Source organism: Meles meles, chromosome 8 (assembly GCF_922984935.1).
Source record: "Meles meles chromosome 8, mMelMel3.1 paternal haplotype, whole genome shotgun sequence".
Taxonomy (NCBI): domain Eukaryota; kingdom Metazoa; phylum Chordata; class Mammalia; order Carnivora; family Mustelidae; genus Meles; species Meles meles.
Window position 1 is genome coordinate 105,233,005 of NC_060073.1, and position 19,107 is coordinate 105,252,111.

Below are 19,107 nucleotides of genomic sequence, written 5' to 3' on the forward strand. Positions count from 1 at the left end.
CCTGATGCGGGGTTTGATCCTAGGACCCTGACATCATGACCTGAGCCGAAGGCAGAGACTTAACCCACTGAGCCATCAGGCGCCCCATGGCCATATTTCTTTGTCTCCCTTTCACCTTTTACTTTGAGGAACACCAGTGGTTTCAGCTGGGGGTGTGACCAGCTAACATTACCGCATGACGACGTGATAGCTGGTGGAACATTGCAGGTCCCCTGTGTTGGAGAGAAAAGATTTTCACCTGGAAAAAGGTCTGCGGTGGATGCTAAGGGTCCAAAGGGTAGACTGTGCCACTGACCTTTTCTTTGCCCTTTAGATCCACTGTGACCCCTGTCACCTTCTCCACTCCGCCCTCTGCCCCAGGAGGCCGACTGTGGGCCACATCCAATGTCTTCTGTGTCCTGGGAGAGCCCCACAGGAGAGGGAGAGAGAGGGGAGAGGTCCTCCCCATGCACGGGCTGTGTCCCTCAACCAAGGTTACGTCTTCTCTCAGTGGCCTTGTGGTGCCATTCTCTCCCTGTGGAGGCTAGTGGCCATCCCCTCCCTCATCCCTTCCAGCCTCACGGTGGCAGTGCTCAGCTGCTATTGAACTTGGGTGCCTGCCCTATCCGTGTGGTTCCCTGACACCCACATCATTTTTGTAAATAAACCCTCCTCATTATCCTATTTTGAACATGCCGTCTGTTTCCTGTTGGGAGACTGACTGATGCACTGGGTTTGATGCCAAAATTACTCTAACAGTTTCATATTTAACCTTCAATTTGTGGTGTCCTGGCATTTCCCCCTGCCCCCTTATATGGGAGCTGTTTGAGGCCCCTAGGAGGGTCTGCCCCATGCCAGGCGAAAGGGTGAACTAAGACAATGTAAGCCCCCAGCACAGTGCCTGTGCAGACAATCTCAGTAAATGCTGGAAGGACCTCCCGCCTCCCACTCTCTCACAGTCCCATCACCGTTCTCAGTGTACCAGGCTCCGCACTGCAGATGAGGCTGGGTGTGTGTGTGTGTGTGTGTGTGTTTGAGACATCTTTTATGAAAGATGCATGTTAGCAATTTGGGTAGGAAGGGTTAAACTAGAGAAATTTGCTCCCAAATGACAATTTTATTGAATAAGTATTTTATTGCTCAATTCTTAAATCTTCATACACTTGCAAAAGGCAAGAAAGGAAAATACATAATTTAATACATTTGGAAACAAACAAAAGTGGGCTCCTAGGCAGGGCCGGCCCAGTCCCAGCAGGGGAACAGGGGCAGCTGTCCCATGAAGTTGGTTACACTTCAGTCCCAGGACCCCTCCTGCACACAGGGCCCCCTGACAGTCCCATACCTAACTGTGCGTTCATAATTTGCTTCTTAAAGACAGACCCCCCACCCACCCACCCCAGAAATTGTTTGATCTTCAGGCCCCACAAAAGCTGTGGATCCACCCCGCAGGGAAGTAACTACATTTGGTGTCCTCTCTGGGACACAGTGAAATTTTTGCATTGGAGGTCTCCTTGTCTGCCAGCTCATACCACGAGAAGTCACGTGTGTTCTGGAGGAGTCCAAACAAACTAGAGGCTTCCGGCAGCTGTGTGCCGTGCTGTACGACAGGCAAGGCCACAGCCAGCACGAGTGCCGGCAGCCTCTCCACTTCCCCCACGATCCAGAATGTGTGGGATTATGGACGCAGACTCACGTCCAGGGGCAGCACACGGGGCCCCAGGCACACACCTCCCAGAGCATCTGCAGTGACCTGCCTCCCCGTGAGACCTCCCCATTGCCCACGACCTCTGACCCTGCTGCTTTACTTTATGGCCTGAGAGCTGTCCTCTGCCAGGACCAAAGGCCTCCGCTCTTTGTTATTCAAAGAGAGTGTCATCTAATTTGTATCAAAAGCTTAACATCTGTGAACCCTCTGATCTTGTGATTCCAGCCTAGGAATCTTAGCCATAAGAAAGCATGAAATCGTGCCGTTTGTGACAACCGGATGGACCCAGAGGGTATTATGCTCAATGAAATAAGCCAGACACAAGACGACAAATATCGTGTAATTCTGTTTATATAAAGAAGCACAGGGACACGTGGGTGGCTCAGTCGGTTAAACGTTTGACTCTTAGTTTTGGCTCAGGTCATGATCTCAAGGTCGTGAGATCGAGTCCAGCGTTGGGCTTCACGATGTGAAATTCTCTTCCTCTCCCGCTTCCTCTCCCACCACTTGCATTCTCTCTCTCTCTAATAAATAAATAAATCATTAAAAAAAAAAACCATAAATTCCCAGAATCAGACTAGAGTGATGATTGCAGGGCTGTGGGGAGGAGGATTGGAGTTATTGATTAATGGGTACAGAGTTTCAGTTTTGGAAGATGAGAAAGTTCTGTGGAGGGATGGTGGCTCGGCACTCTGTTGATACCACTGAACTGTATGCGTAAAAATGGCGAAAACGGTAAACTTTGTGTTAGGTGTCTTTTACCACAATAAAAATAACATGCAAAGCAATACTCTACATAGTTTGTAGGTGTATCCAGCCAAAGCATAAAGACAGGCATGAGAATAGTGAACTGCAACATTGGGAGGGCAGATACACCGAGGGGGGCAGGAATGCTGGTGGGCAGGAGTAGACAAGATGCTGCAATGGCCCCTGGGTGTTCCCATTCCATAAATTATGAAGAAAATAGGACAAAGCTAGGTGGGAGACATGCGTGTTTCTCGTCATTAGTTTTTTAATGATTTTATAACTTTTTTAAAGATTTTATTTATTTGACAGAGAGAGATCACAAGTAGGCAGAGAGGCAGGCAGAGAGAGAGGGGGAAGCAGGCTCCCCACGGAGCAGAGAGTCCTATGTGGGACTCGATCCCAGGACCCTGAAACCATGACCTGAGCTGCAGGCAGAGGCTTAACCCACTGAGCCACCCAGGTGCCCCGATTTTATAACATTTTAAAAAAGATTTATTTTATTTTTGGGGGGGGAGGAGCAGAGGGAGAGGGAGAGAGAATTTTCAAGCAGACTCCCCGCCGAGCACAGAACCCTACCTGGAGCTCAATCCCACCACCCTAAGATCACGACCTGAGCTAAAACCAAGCGTTGGACACTCATCAGAAAAAGCCACCCAGGGGCCCTAATATACTCTAAATTTTTTTTTAAGATTTCATTAAAAAAAAAAGATTTCATTTATTTGACACAGAGAGAGAGAGAGAGAGCACAAGCAGGGGGAGTGGCAGGCAGAGGGAGAAGCAGGCTCCCAGCTGAGCAAGGAGCCCGATACCAGATTCGATCCCAGGACGGTCCTGGGATGACGACCAGAGCTGAAGGCAGACCTAACCAACTGAACCAACCAGGCGCCCTTACTCTAAGATTTTTTTTTTTAAATATTTTATTTTATTTATTTGTCAGAGAGAAGGAGAGAGAGAGAGCACACAGGCAGGCAGAGAGGCAGGCAGAGGTGGAGAGAGAAGCAGGCTCCCTGCCGAGCAAGTAGGTCATGCGGGACTCGATCCCAGGACCCTGGGATCATGACCCGAGCTGAAGGCAGCGGCTTAACCCACTGAGCCACCCAGGCGTCCCTACTCTAAGATTTTTAATATGCTTTGAGGTTTTCGTCATCTGAAGGAACAAGGTAGCATGAACGCCTGCTAAGGAGGATCACACCGCAGCCCTGCCTGCCCTATGCTTGTCAAGGCCTCTTTGGAGACAGGACCCTAAGGATAAGCACCCACACTCCTCATGTCACCTGAGCTGCCTCCTTTATTTGGCGAGTCTGGACCAGAGCCTGGGAGTTCCAGGCCTACCCTCCCCAGACTGACCAAACCACATCCTTCTTGCACGAATCCCCCGCAGTGGGAGGACAAAGAAACCGCCTGAGGAACCCAAGCTACAGGCCAGCCTTGTGTGTGAGCTCAGGGTGCCTGAGGCTGCCTCCCGTGGGGAAACGGGGAAGTGTTCCTGAAGACTATATGCTACATAGACTATGATGAACCCCCACATTTCTGACAAGGGTCTCCCCGGCTGTGCTGAGCCGAGGCCTCTGTGGCTGGGCTTGCTCTGAGCAGTCCCTCTCGTCCTTCCTCACTGCTATGCAGATGGCAGAGGCAAGAGGCTCACCCAGTCTCCTGCCCAAGCGCAGTCTTATTTTGTGACTGTGAGGCCTGCCTTGATGCTAATCTTGGCTTCTTTGATCCCCCATTATCCCTGGGAGTAATGCTTGGGTGGCTGCCCGCTGTCCATCCTCCGGCCACAGATTCGTGTCACACAGGGTTCGAGCACGAAGGGTGACTGGCTGACGGGCAGCTCCTCCAGCCAAGGCCTGGCCTTAAGAGCACCTTCTTTGGAGCCCTCCGGCATGTTTGTGGGCTCTGCCGCATCGGGCCTGCGTGGTGGAGTGAGGGACCCGGCCCCTCGCCCGGCCTTGAGCTGCTGGGAGGGAGTGAACCAGACAGGCAGGACCCTGGGCGGGCTACCTGCATGCCTAAAACACATCACCGCCAATTCTTACGACAGCCTCTCGAAGAGCTGCCGTCCCCACTCCACGAACGAAGAAACCGATGCTAAAGGAGTTAGCACGAGTCGCCTGCCCTCCTGGACCCCAGATGTGGCAGAACCAGGCTCGGAGGCAGCGTCAGTTGGCGGGATCCAGACCGCGGGCTGGGGGCTGGGTCTGGGGGTGGGGGCTCCCCTGCAGCACCAGGCTCCGGGCCGGGGCGCAGGTGCCCGAGACCCTGGCTGGCAGGCTGCAGCCAGCGAGGCCAGGAGTGGGCGGTGTTCGAGGCGGCACAGTCTGCGCACAGCTGGGAAGGGCTGTCGCCTTACAGACCAGCCTGTTCTTCTTTGCCCTTCTGTTTTCTTATCTCCTCACCACAATAGAAACTGCTTATCTGCAGGTGGGCGGCTATTCTGAGAGCTCCAAAGCCTCTGCGGCTGGCGGTGCCCCGCCCCCCTCTGGCCCCAGGCTGCCTTGCTGCTGCTACAGTCCCAGCCCCCGCCGCTGCTGCCACAGGCCCTTTCCCCTCCTGGAGCCAAATGGGCCACACCAGGCAGGCTGATGGACTCTGGCTTAAGCTTCCAAATGATTTTATTATGAACTAATGCAGAATGGAGGAAACGGAGTAAAATGCGTCCAGCAGCGCACACACCAGCAAACAGCTGGTCGTTGGGTCATGAAATGGAACCTCACCAGTACACCAGAAGCTGGGTATTACTTTCCAGCCGGCAGGCACACCCCGTGCTGGCCTCCCGGCTCTCAGAGACTCCAGGAGGAGCCTGCATGCAGGCTGATGAGAAGTCCGGGGTGTGGGGCTGTTTCCGGGGAGAAAAGGCTGGGAGGGAGGTAGCCGATGTGCAAGCTTGCCATCGCCGGGTATGTATGGATACATGGATCCAGGGAGGGAGGGAGACAGACAGACAGACAGACAGCTGGATGGATCGGTCTGCTCCTCACCCCTGGGATGAGGCCAAGCAGGCAGAGCCCCACAACACGGCTGGGACATCAGAACATGGTTGGACGTGTGATGGGAACAAAGGAATGTGTCCTGACTGAAAGGCCTTAGCAGAAGGACCTGGTTGAGACTTTCCAGCCAGAAGTGGCAAAACACTGAAAGCCTGTGGCTTAAACAACTAACAGGTTTGTTTTCCTCGTATAACAGGGGCCCGGGGGCTGTCATGACTCAGGTGCTGCGGACAGGCCGTCTCCCACTTTCCACTCTGCCGTCTGAAGCATGTGGTTCTCAGCCTCAGGTTCATTGCCTCATTGTTGCAAGGTGGCTTCCGCCGTTCCTAGGACCTAGGACTCCGGCTGTGCTCAAGGCCGGTGGGCTGGAAGAGGAAGTGCAAAGGGCAAAGCCCGCTGAGTCTTTCCCCTTTCAAGGAGCCTCTTCCAGTGACCTCTCATTTGTCACAACTGTGTCCTTAACCACCCCTAACTGCAGGGGAGCTTGGGAAATCAACTTTTAAAAAGAGCTGGTCACACCACCACCCCAAGAATAGATACTGAGAAGGGAAATCGTAGTGTTCTTCCTCAAAGAAAAATTCTGGAGTCCGGGAAGTGAAAACATACCCCCCGACCGCTGCGCTGCCCCCTGCTGACCAGTGCCTCCCAAGTTCGGTGGATCCAGTAAGAAGTCCCCAGGGCTCCGGTTCAGTGGGGCTGCAAGTCTGGGCCCAGAGCTGGATTACAAAGGACTAAGGAAAGGGTAAGCCGTCTCTCCGGACCCCTTCTCACACACAGCCTGCAGCTTCACTGCAAAATCAAAGCCGAATAAATGTTTTAAAGTGCTGTTTCCCACCAATGATGCACCTGTTAGTGAATGTGTTAAGAGAGGCTACGTGGTTAAGACTTGAGGGAGGCATCTGATACGGTCGAGGCGCAGACCCCCCCGAGATCAGCCAAAAGCTGCATCCTCGTGGGCAGAGGCCCATCCCGATCCAGAAAAAAACAACCGAAGTGTTACATCTATCCACCATCCATAGCTATTCTATAGCTTTTTTCTAAGTATGACAGTACTATTTTTTACTTTTTGACTTTGTAAAATTTATTTTATTATTATTTTGATTTCTAAGAGTTCCCTCTATAGAGGGCTGCACCACGTGCAGAGTACCTCAGAGTAGAGGGGCACCGATGGTCCAGAGTCAACAATGCAGGCCAAGGTCTGACTGGTGGGAAGGGCCCCGAACACTTTGGGGAGAACAGGGGGGCCCCCGTGATGGGGTCAGGCATCCTCCTCACCACCCCTCACTCCCACAAGGAACCACTCCCAGTCAGAACTTGGGACATTGAGACATTTAAAAATTGGCATATTTTGCATCAAAATATGGGTTTCCACTTTTGGAAAAATCAGATCTAGCAAATAAGGAGCCCGCATTGCCTTAGGTCAACCATCTTCTGCAATGGAGACTTTCTTCACTGAGGAAAGCACAGCCAGCTCACCCTAGTCCCCCTCGCTCCCCAAGATGATGTTCTCCTACTGCTGTTGCCTTATCCCCGTGTATTTCAGTATGTTTGTGTTACCAGCAACCCCTAATGGAGAACAGAGCCTCCAATTCCTACACCAGCGGCCTAGGATGATAGAGTGAGTTGCCAGGACACAGAACCTATAATGGCATAGTCGAGTCCGCAGTCAGGATCTCTTGGGACCCAGACCTGATTTAAAACATGTCTCATGTCAAGCCAGTCAGAATGGCTAAAATTAACAAGTCAGGAAACGACAGATGTTGGCAAAGATGCGGAGAAAGGGGACCCCTCCTACACCGTTGGTGGGAATGCAAGCTGGTGCAGCCACTCTGGAAAACAGCATGGAGGTTCCTCAAAAAGTTGAAAATAGAGCTACCCTATGACCTAGCAATTGCACTACTGGGTTTTTACCCTAAAGATACAAATGCAGTGATCTGAAGGGACATGTCTGCCCCAATGTTTATAGCAGCAATGTCCACAATAGCCAAACTATGGAAAGAACCTAGATGTCCATCAACAAATGAATGGATAGAGAAGATGTGGTATACATATACAATGGAATACTATGCAGTCATCAAAAGAAACCAAATCTTGCCATTTGCGACGACGTGGATGGAACTAGAGGGTATTATGCTGAGCGAAAGAAGTCAATCAGAGAAAGACAATTTTCATATGCTCTCCCTGATAGGAGGAAGTTGAGAGGCAAGTGGGGGGGTTTGGGGGGTAGGAAAGTAAAAAATGAAACAAGATGGGATTGGGAGGAAGACAAACCGTAACAGACTCGTAATCTCACAAAACAAACTGAAGGTTGCTGGGGGGAGGGGGGTTGGGTTATGGACATTGGGGAAGGTATGTGCTATGGTGAGTGCTGTGAAGTGTGTAAACCTGGTGATTCACAGACCTGTACCCCCGAGGCTAATAACACATTATGTGTTAATAAAAAAAAAAAAAGAAAGAAAGAAAAGAAATGTGTGGCACAAATAAATAAATAAATAAATAGTTCTGGGGATGTCAAAAAAATTTTAAAAATTAAAAAAATAAAACATGTCTCATAGACATTATAAACATTGCTGAACCCACTGCTCGCAGGGCCCTGGGTCCGGGTCACCTAGGAGCATCTGAACATTGCTGACATCGGGCTGTGTCTGTGGAACTCCTGGCCGGGCACGGAGATGCCCAGTAGGCCGGGCGCAGCGGGAGCCTCCGACCTGGGGCCCTGTTCCCACGGGGAGCGGAAGTCCCAGCGGTTGAGGTGAGAACGTGAGGCTGCCCTGGGTGGGCAGAGGCAGCCACAGGCAGCTGCAGCAGGCTGGTCCCTAGCCCAGATGCACCCTCTTCACCCTTGCTTGCAAAAATTGCTGCCTTGTGCAGAAATACAGAAACGTGCAAAGTCTGAGAGCCAGCACTCGGGAGTCAGCCTCCACCCTCCCGTGTATGCAGGCGGCCCTAGTGACTAAGCCCCAGCCCAACCATGCATATCTTTCAGGTAACTCAGGGTTAAAAAAAGAGAGAGAGAGAAAGAGAGAGAGAGAGAGAGAGATGTTTTTGATCCCCAGATGGCTGTGGTTTGAGCACAAGAGGAGGGGGTGGGGCCTTGAGGCTCCTGCCCTTGCTCCAGGCCTTGGCCAGCAGGTGAGTCTTGCCTTTGGAGGACAGGGGGGCGCTGCAGCCTAGGTTGGTGGCCAAGCAGCAAAGAAGCAAAGCCCCCACGGTGGTCTTTCTGGTCTGCCATCCTCCTCTGTGTCCTCTGTCTGCCAGCTGCCCCTCTCCTGCCAGGACAGAGCTCTCCAGCAGCTGCTGTCTCTGCTGGCCCCAGCCCCCAGTCCTGGTGGTGCCCCGCCCGGTGTCTTTGTCCTCTGGGGCCTCTTCTGCCCCACGGATAGCCCAGGAGAGTAGCAATGGGGCCACTGCCACTGCGACCCCAATACCTTGGGGCAAGTTTCCTCTGCAGCCTTCCTGTGGGTGTTACATGGCCTAGGGGAGGAGGGAGTGGGGAGACACCTGGGCCAGCATGGGGCCACACTGCTCCCATGGCTCCCACTGGCCCTTCTTTTCTGACAACACAGGCACCCACATCCTCAGTATCAGCATCCAACCATCAGCCCTCAGACCAGAGTGAGGAGCAAGAGACCGAGAGGCTGGCAGCGGCTCCTTACCTGGGGCCCCCATAAGGGACAGCATAGTGGTTCAGGACGTAGCTCTTGCCCCCCGAGCTCACAGAGATGGTCCTGTTCTCCATCCAGAAGTCCAGTTCCAAGGCTAGGGTCTCTATGTTGTCCCTGGGGTGGAGCCAGGCACTGTTTCAGCCCAGGCACACCCCTCAGTCCCGCCCTGGGAGGGCCCAGGTCGGGGGGCCTGCGGGGCAGCAGGGGGACTGGGGACCCACCTGAGGAAGGCGGTGTCGTTGGTGTGGGTCACGTAGCGGTCCATCATGAGAGTCAGGAGGGGAGGCTGGCTCCGCTGCAGGTAGTACACACGGCCCCGTTGGGGATGTGTCCATAGCTGCCAAGAAGGACACCTGCTGAGGTGCATCTGCCCAGCGGCCAAGGCCAAGGCCAATCCAGCACCAAGCCCCAGGCCCGTGCTTCCCCGCCCCAGCCTGGAGGGGCCCAACCCCGCTTACAGCCGCACCAGGTCCAGGAAGTTCTGCAGCATGCCCTTCACCGTCTGGGGCATCTCAGACAGGAGCAGCCCCTCCATCACCCAGTAGGAGTCCCTGCGGAAAGGGACAGCTTGAGCACCAACCCCCCACACCACCCTCCTCTCTCGCCCTGCACACTGGGCCAGTCAGGCTCTGTCCCCCTCTGCTCAGGACAGCCCGCCGCCCCGGGCTCCCCGACTCCTGCCCTGAAGCCCTGGCCGCTCACCAGTAGTAGAATTCGACAAAGCGTCCGCGGGGCACGATGAAGGGGTGGGCCGAGTAGATGAGAGAGAACTGCTCTGGGTGGCTGAGGACCTCTGGCTTCACCTGCAGTCGGGAGGGAGGGCACAGGGAGCCCACAGGCCCCGTGGTGTGGATGCATGAGTTCGGGCTCTGCTGCTGGTCAGCCGTGTGGCCTTGGTCAAGGCCAGAGCCGCTGGGAGCCAGGTCTGCTTGGCCCCCACATGTCGGGCTCTGGAGTTCCTGCTAACTCAGCCCGGCCTTGGCAGGGGCTCAGCAAGCAGCGGCCAGTATTAGGACCAGGTAGGGGGACTGTTTCCTCCACTCCCCTCCCCCCATCCCTGGCTGCCACGCCAGCCCCAGAGGCCCAGGAGCTCCCATCCTCAGGCCCAGGTGCAGAGTATGAAAATTAATGGAAGGAGACCTCATTTAGAATGGAGTCGGGAGCCCGGCAGGTGAAGCTTTCCTGCCCTACCACCCTTTGTCAATTGCAGACCCAAACCTCCAGGTGGTTGTTGTCCAACTATCCCCGTAAGAGGGGAAGGTTTCTTCTGCCCCAGCAACAGCCCAGCCAATGAGCGGCAGCCACAGCTCAGCCAATGGAAAGCTACTATACTCAGAACTCCCAGTTTACGCCAATGGACTTTTTGTTTATAGCAGCCTTCTCCCCCCCCCTTTCCTCCACAAAGAGCAGGGCTCTCCAGCGTCATGCTGACTTGTCCTTCAGTTGCCTGTAGCTCCTTTGTTGTAGATTGCAGATCTCAGCTAGTCCAAAGTAACCCATTTTTGATGGAAAAATACTGGCAGTTTTTTTTTTTTTTTTTTTTGTAAGGTTATTTTTAACAGAAGGAAACCCCAAACTGTCTCCCCGGTGAGGCAGACGTGCATGACCATGGTGTCGGGAGAGCAATGGTAGGACCTGCCTCTGCCAGGTATCTTCTCTGTCCATTTCCTCCTGGTTCTATACTAGTGAGTGTGGTTTTAGTGGGAGAGGGGTCAGCTGTCATGGGGAACCGAGGGGAACAGAGCTTGGCTTTGTTCCTGTGGGGCTGGCTGGGAGAGGAAGCAGCCCAAGCCAGGAAGGAGCCTAGAGGTGCCAGGTGCCAGCAGGTGCCAGGGCCTGGGGCCTGGCTGGGAGGACAGCCCTGGGCAAACCACTGCCCTCTCTGGGCCTCAGACAAAGGGAGAAAGCCTCTAACAGACTGTGCTGACCACAGGCTGCGATCAGCAGTGGCAATTATTCCCAAGCAGAGGCTGGCTGGGTCAACTCAGGGCATGGAGAGCCCTGCTGGGGAGTGAACAGTTACCACTGGTGTAAGAGGCAGGTCTCAGTAGCCTGGAGGTGGCAGGACAGGCCAGGTTTGCCTGGGGAGAAGCTGGTGAGGGCTTCAGGGAAGAGGTAAAGAGTTAGTGTTTTCCCCTTCTAAGCCTCCTGCCCCCGGGCCCATGAATTTCTTTCTAGAGAGCTGCAGAAGGATAGCGTTGGGGCCTTCTGTCTAAACCAAAGCCATGAATTACTGAAATTTGCAGAAATAGTGCTGGACTATTTTTGAAGGCTCCTTATGATAGGTGCCTGGTTTGACTATGACCTTGAACACAGAAGGACTTGGGATTTTTACCCATTCAGGCACACCTCTTTTGGGGACAACTGCTACTCCTGGGTGTCGTGGACACTGGAGGTGAGGTGGGTAGCAGAGCAGGCTGGTATAGAAGACAAACTGCTCTCTCCTAAGTCTGAGCTAGGGACCTCTGGCAAGTGACAGCCAACACCCTCCTTTACCCCTCGGTCTGAGCCTGCGGGTCCTGGCGAAGCCACCAGGGGGCAGCTGTGAGCCAAGAAGAGAAAGCCCAGGAATGGGGCCATCTGGCTGGAGGAGGGCCAGATGTCTCATCCAGCCCGCCCCCCACAGTCCTAGAAATGTCTGAAACCTCCTAGAACAGCCAGATCTTGACCTACCAATGCAGGATTCTGACCTCTCCGAAGACAGGCCAGCAGTGGGACTTCCCCAATGCCTGGGCCCCCCTGCAGGACCTGGTCATCAGAGGTAGGGAGTAGGGAAGCAGGGATGGGGTGTATATCCCAGGACCTTCCCTCCTTGGATCTGGTCAGCCTGGAGGGTCAGCCTCTTGGTGTGGGGTAGCTGTGAACATAGCAGGTAGGGTCTTTCTGTGGCTCTTCTGGTTTCCTGGCTCCCCACTCAGCAGACCTGTGTGTCCACCCCCACCTGTCAGGGGAACCAGCCTTCCTTTCTCCCTCCAAACCCAGGCCCTGGGGAAGGAGCACATTGACTTTTCACGAGGCTCATGATGGAAGTCTTAAGGCCCAGGCCTCTTTCCCTCCTTGAGGAGAGTAAGGCTCAGGCCTCTGCTCCCTGGGATGGGGACTCAGGAGATTCAGGGTCCTGCTGGGGTGGGGTGGGGCATCTAGGTCTGGCCAAGTCTCCTTCACCTCGGGCCCAGGAAGTGGCTTTCCAGCTGGCTCAGAATTGGATCCGAACCAACTTTGAGGTCTACTCCCAAAAGTCAGCCATGTTTGAGAAGGTGAGCTGCTCCTGAGTGGTGCCCCATGGTGAGTGGGAGAGGTGGCGGTGTGTGTGTGTGTGGGGGGGGGGGGGGTGTACAGGGATGAATGCCAGGCTTTTCTAAGCCCAGGGACAGTGGTGACCTCCGGTGGCCATTCTTGGGCACTGCAGGGGTCAGAGCTGCAGGACAGAGCAGCCTCTCCCAAAGGGGCTCTCCTCTCTTGCTCCCCTGGAGGGCTGAAGTCGGGAGCCTGGGGTCGTGCCCCACTGAGAGCCTGTGCTTTTGTTCCCAGTATGACATCAGCAACGGTGGGCAGCCAGGTGGAGGAGGGGAGTATGAAGTTCAGGTGAGTGGGCCCACACCCTACTGGGAAGGACAGGGCTGTGTTGTCCCCACACCTGGCCATGACCTTCCCTGCCTGGGCCTGTGTTTCCTCCCATGGATGTGGGTCCCCGGGAGGCTGAGTGGAGCTCCCCTGCAGCCCTGGGGCTAGGCAGTGCTAGAGCCTCTGGGTGGAGATCTCACAGGCCCTAAAAGGCTATGGGGCCTTCCCCAGAGATCTTGCCCCACTGGTCCTGTCTCTCTCCAGGAGGCTTTGGCTGGACCAATGGAGTGGTCCTGATGCTCCTGGACCGCTACGGTGACCGGCTGACCTCGGGGACCCAGACAGCTTTCCTGGAGCCCCACTGCCTCACAGCTGCCCTCCTGCTCAGCCTCCTGCCACAGTGATGGGCCTCCCTGCCCCGTCTGCCTCATTAAACTTCTGTGTGAGTCCCTACCTTCTCTGGCTTCTTCATCCCCTACCCCCAGCCAGTCCTTGGAGTGGGGTCAGAGTAGGGACCTAGAATTCATGGGCTGGGCCCTTGTGCCTCCTGGAACATCAGTGAGGAGGAAATCCTGTTTTGTGGGGACACTTGGTCCTCCTCCCCTTGTATCCCAGCCCCATCCCCCACACAGTCTGGCTCCCAAACACATAGTCCAAATGGTTTATTATTCTGTTGAGATGCTTACAAATACTGAAAATCACCCGGTCCTGGTTTCCCAGCTACAGTGGGCCCCAAGTGCTGTGAAGGAGTGCAGCGAGGTGGGATCAAACACTGCCTCTCTGAGCTATCCTTTCAAAAAAGTCCAAATTTGAATGTATTAGTCTAGATCATTTTATGCCCCTGGGCACTTCTGAAAACAATACAGGAATACTGGCACTTTGTGAGCTTTGCTCAGAGAGGAAGGGAGCCCTGCCAAGACCACTGTCATCCCAGGGTGAGAGTATAAGTTGACAGAATTGAAGGGCTAGGAGTTCTGTGTTAATAGTTGGAGGCTTCAGTGCCACTTTAATGGACAGAACATCTAGATAGAAGATCATGAAGGAAATAGAAGACAACACCATAAAACAATTAGATCTAATATATATAGAAACCCATACCCAACCACAGTAGAATACACATTCTTTTCAAGTGCACGTGGAACATTCACCAGGACAGATCTTATGTTAGGCCACAAAATAAGTCTCTGTAAATATTAAAAGATTGAAATTAAAGAAAGTATCTTCTCCAACCATAATAGAATGAAGCTGGTAATAAATAACAGAAAGAAAACTGGAAAATGTGGAAATTGACATTTAAACAACCAAAGAGTCAAAGAAGAAATCACAAAGAAAGGAAATTAGAAAATACTTACAGATGAATGAAAACAAGGAAACAGCATACCAAAATTTATGGGATGCAGCAAAGGCAGTTCTCAGAGGGAATTTTACGGGAGCAAGTGTCTACGTTACAAAAGATCTTAAATCAATAACTGTTTTTATACTTTGAGGAATTAGAAGAAAGCAGGCAACCCAAAACTAGAAGAGTAAAGAAAGATTGAGCATAAGGAAATAATACAGAGAATAGAAAATCTAGAGAGAAAATCAAACAAGCCAGAAGTTCCTTTGAAAAAAAGAAAATCAAGAAAATAGATCTTTTTTTTTTTAAATTTCTTTTTTTTAAATGTATTTTGTTTAGTTATTTGACAGCATAAGCAGAGGGAGCAGCAGGCCGAGGGAGAGGTAGAGGCAGACTCTACACTGAACAAGGAGCCTGATGTGGGGCTCCATCCCAGGGCCCTGAGATCATGACCTGAGCCAAAGGCAGATGCTTAACTGAGCCACCCAGGCACCCCAGGAAAATAGATCTTTAGCTATGGAAAAAAAAAAAAAATGACAAAGGCCAAAAGAAGATACAAACAACTAAAATCAGAAATGAAAATGGAGACACTACTATAGACCTTATAAAAATAGAGAAAACTATGAACATTGTATGCCAACAATTGGGTAACCACTATGAAATGGACAAATTCCTAGAAACACACAAATTGCCCAAACTGATGCAAAAAGAAATAGAGAATCTCAACAGATTTATAACAGGTAAAGAGATAATAATTTAAAAAAACACCCAACAATGAAAACTCCATGCTGGTTAATTTTATGCATCAGCTTGGCTAGGCCAAGCTACCCCAATATTCAGTCAAAAATTATTCTAGGGGCACCTGGGTGGCTCAGCCGTTAAGCATCTGCCGTTGGCTCAGGTCATGAGCCCAGGGTCCTGGGATCAAGCCCCACATTGGGCTCCCTGTTTGACAGGAAGCCTGCTTCTCCCTCTCCCACCTCCCCGCTTGTGTCCCCTCTCTCGCTGTGTGTCTCTCTCTCAAATAATGAAATCTTCAAAAAAACTATTCTAGATGTTTCTAGGAAGGTATTTTTAGATGAGATTAACCTTTAAATCAGGAGACTTTAGAGTAGATCAACCTTGTGAGCCTTAATAAAAAGAGCCAATTAGCTTACAAGAAAATGAGTTTATTTGGAAATAGCAGAGGAATTGCAGTTCAGGGCATGCAGACCATAGGCAAGTCCAGACAACAAAGGAGGAGAGGAGTGTTCTTTTATGGAAGAGAGAAGGAAGTTGAGAGGGGCAGTTTGGAATGAGACTCCATTCCAAATAGAGCAAGAATTCATGGTTGTAGGGACTTTCCATTGGCTGAGCTGTGATGGTTCTCATTGGCTGGGTTGCTGGTCAAAGAGAAAAACCTTTACTCCTGCTAGGATGTGGAAAGTTAGCTTTGAAGAGTGGCACCTCTGTGAGCATGCCCCCTTCAGGACTTCCGAACTGTATTTTGAAGTGGTATTTTCCTTTATTCATTTCATACCCTCCATACTGTAAGTGGTCTTCGTTTGATCAATTGAAGGCCTTAACAGAAAAACACTGACCTCCACAGAAGACGAGGGGATTCTGACCAACAGACTGCCTTTAGACTTTTCTGGGTCTCCGGCTTGCAGATTTTGGTCTTGTGAGCCTCCACAATCATGCAAGCAAAAATTTAAAGATAAACCAAATCCAGCGGCATAATAAAAGGATTGTACATCATGTGAGATTTATCCTAAGAATGCAAGGATGGTTCAGCTTAAGAAAATCAATACAGGGGCACCTGGGTGGCTCAGTGGGTTAAAGCCTCTGCCTTTGGCTCAGGTCATGGTCTCAGGATCCTGGGATCGAGCCCCGCATCGGGCTTTCTCCTCAAACGGGGAGCCTGCTTTCTCCTCTCTGTCTCTCTGCCTGCCTCTCTGCCTACTTGTGATCTGTCTGTCAAATAAATAAATAAAAATCTTTTCTAAAAAATCAATACAATGCACTGCATTAATAAAACAAAGGAAAAAGCCCTGCATGATTATTGATGTAGAAAAGATATTTGACTAAACCCAACACCCTTCTATGATAAAAACATTCTAAACATTAGGAATAAAAGGGAAGTTTTTCAGAGCAATTTAAGGAATTTATGAAAAAACTTACATGTAGTATCACACTTGATGGTGAAAGACTGAAAGCTTTCTCCTTAAAATCAGGAATGAGACAAGGATGTCTACTTTCCCCTCTGCTCTTCCACACTGTACCAGAAGTCCTAGCCAAAGTAACAGGACAAGAAAAAGAAAAGGCATTCAAATTGGAAAGGAAGAATTTATCTATTCACAGATGACATGATTTTATACATAGAAAATCCCAAAAGATCCACAGCAAAGCTGCTGGGTCTGATAAACAGGTTGAGCAAAGCTGTGGGTCGAAGATTAATACTCAGAAATCAGTTGCATTTGTATACGCCTGCTGAGAACAATCTGAAAATGAAACTGAAGAAGCCACCACACATGCAGACATCTGAGAAATCAAATTCCCAGGAATAAATTTATCCTAGGAGATGAAAGACTTCTCCACCGAATGCTGCAAAAGTCACAGGAGGACACAAATTGTAGGGTTCTGCTTACATGAAGTATCTAGACTAGGTGAATTCATAGACACAGAGAAGTGGTTTCCAGGGGCCAGAGACAACAGGACTTACTGCTTGATGTTATAGAATGTATCTTTGGAATCATAAAAGTTGTGATGGGGTGTCTGGGTGCTGCAGTTCGTTAAGTATCCATCTGACTCTTGGTTTTGGCTCAGGTAGTGATCTTAAGGTAATGAGATTGAGCCCCTCATCAGGTTCTGTACCAGCAGAGCCTTCTTAGGATTCTTTCTTTCTTCTCGCTCTGCCCCCCATCCCTCTCTCTAAAATAAATAAATCTTTTTTTAAAAACATTTTATTTATTTGACAAAGATCACAAGTAGGCAGAGAGGCAGAGAGAGAAGGGGAAGCAGGCTCCCCGCTGAGCAGAGAGCCCGATGCGGGGCTCGATCCCAGGACCCCAGGATCGTGACCTGAGCTGAAGGCAGAGGCTTAACCCACTGAGCCACTCCGGCACCCCTAAAATAAATAAATCTTTAAAAAATTTTTTTGAAAATAGATAGTGGTGATAGTTGGGGAGTATTGTGAATATAATGTAAATTGAATTCTGTTCTTTAAAATGGTTGAAATGGCAGATTTTATGTGATCTCTATTTAACCACAAGAAAAATATTTTTAGGGGGCGCCTGGGTAGCTCAGTTGTTAAGTCCTGGGATTGAGCTCCATGTTGGGCTGCCTGCTTCTCCCTCTCTCACGCCCTCTGGTTGTGTTCCTTCTCTCGCTGTGTCTCTGTCAAATAACTAAAATCTTTAAAAAAGAAAAATATTTTTAAAAAGGAAGGAAGGATGCTCATGGATCAGAAGAACAAATATTGTTAAAATATTTGTTACCCAGAGCAATCTACACATTCAGTGCAATCCCTATCAAAATACCATCAACATTTTTCACAGAGCTGGAACAAATAATCCTAAATTTTACATGGAACCAGAAAAGACTCTGAATATCCAGGGGAATGTTGAAAAAGGAAAACCAAAGCTGGCGGCATCACAATTCCAGATTTCCAACTGTATTGCAAAGCTGTCATCATCAAGACAGTATGATACTGGCACAAAAACAGACACACAGATCAATGGAACAGAATCGAGAGGCCAGAAATGGACCCTCAACTCTATGGTCAACTAACCTTCGACAAAGCAGGAAAGAATGTCCAATGGAAAAAGGACAGTCTCTTCAACAAATGGTGTTGGGAAAGTTGGACAGCCATGTGCAGAGAATGAAACTGGACCACTTTCTTACACCACACACAAATAGACTCAAAATGGATGAGGTAGGAATCCATCAAAATCCTAGAGGAGGGGTGCCTGGGTGGCTCAGTGGGTTAAGCCTCTGCCTTCGGCTTGGGTCATGATCTCAGGGTCCTGGGATCGAGTCCCACATTGGGCTCTCTGTTAGGCAGGGAGCCTACTTCCTCCTCTCTCTCCGCTTGCCTCTTTGCCTACTTGTGATCTCTGTCTGTCAAATAAATAAATAAAAATCTTAAAAAAAAAATCCTAGAGGAGAACACAGGCAGCAGCAACTTCTTGGTAGACACATCTCCAAAGGCAGGGGAAACAAAAGCAAAAATGAACTATTGGGACTTCATCAAGATAAAAAGCTTTTGCACAGCAAAGGAAACAGTCAACAAAACAGATTTTGTTTTGGAATGGGAAACAATGGGAAAAGGTATTTGCAAATGTCTTATCAGATAAAGGTCTTGTATCCAAGATCTATAAAGAGCTTATCAAACTCAACATCCAAAAAACAAATAATACAATCAAGAAATGGGCAGAAGATAGGAATGGACATTTCTGCAAAGAAGACATCCAGATGGCCAACAGACACATGAAAAAGTGCTCCACGTCACTTGGCATCAGGGAAATACAAATCAAAATCACAGTGAGATACCACCTCACACCAGTCAGAATGGCTAAAATTAACCAGTCAGGAAACAACAGATGATGGCGAGGATGTGGAGAAAGGGGAACCCTCCTACACTGTTGGTGGGAATGCAAGCTGGTGCAGCCACTCTGGAAAACAGCATGGAGGTTCCTCAAAAAGTTGAAAATAGAGCTACCCTACAACCCAGCAATTGCACTACTGGGTATTTACCGTAAAGATACAAATGTAGTGATCTGAAGGGGCCCATGCACCCGAAGGTTTATAGCAGCAATGTCCACAATAGCCAGACTGTGGAAAGAGCCCAGATGCCCATCAACAGATGAATGGATAAAGAAGATGTGTGTTTGTCTATACATGTGTGCACTTACGAGTACACACATGTACACTAAATGGAATATTACTCAGTCATCAAAAATGAAGTCTTCCCATTTGCAACAATGTAGATGGAACTAGAGGGTATTATGCTAAGCAAAATAAGTCAGAGAAAGAGAATTCTATGACTTCGTTCATATGTAGAATTGAAGAAACAAAACAGGATCATAGGGGAAGAGAAGGACAAATAAAATAAGATGAAAATAGGCAAACCATAAGAGATTCTTA

General features: G+C 50.3%; 2 long non-coding RNA genes across 2 annotated transcripts; one reads left to right on the top strand and one right to left on the bottom strand.

The window, feature by feature from the left end:
* Positions 1-9,056: 9,056 nt before the first annotated feature.
* Positions 9,057-10,134, bottom strand: LOC123949944. The gene is made up of 4 exons (XR_006820102.1): positions 9,786-10,134; positions 9,542-9,634; positions 9,305-9,420; positions 9,057-9,197 (listed from the first exon to the last, which is right to left on the bottom strand). It is a non-coding gene; the product is annotated as an uncharacterized LOC123949944 (long non-coding RNA).
* Positions 10,135-11,773: 1,639 nt separating this feature from the next.
* Positions 11,774-13,100, top strand: LOC123949527. Its single transcript, XR_006820055.1, has 4 exons — positions 11,774-11,844; positions 12,228-12,340; positions 12,615-12,672; positions 12,915-13,100. It is a non-coding gene; the product is annotated as an uncharacterized LOC123949527 (long non-coding RNA).
* The last annotated feature ends 6,007 nt before the right edge of the window (positions 13,101-19,107 follow it).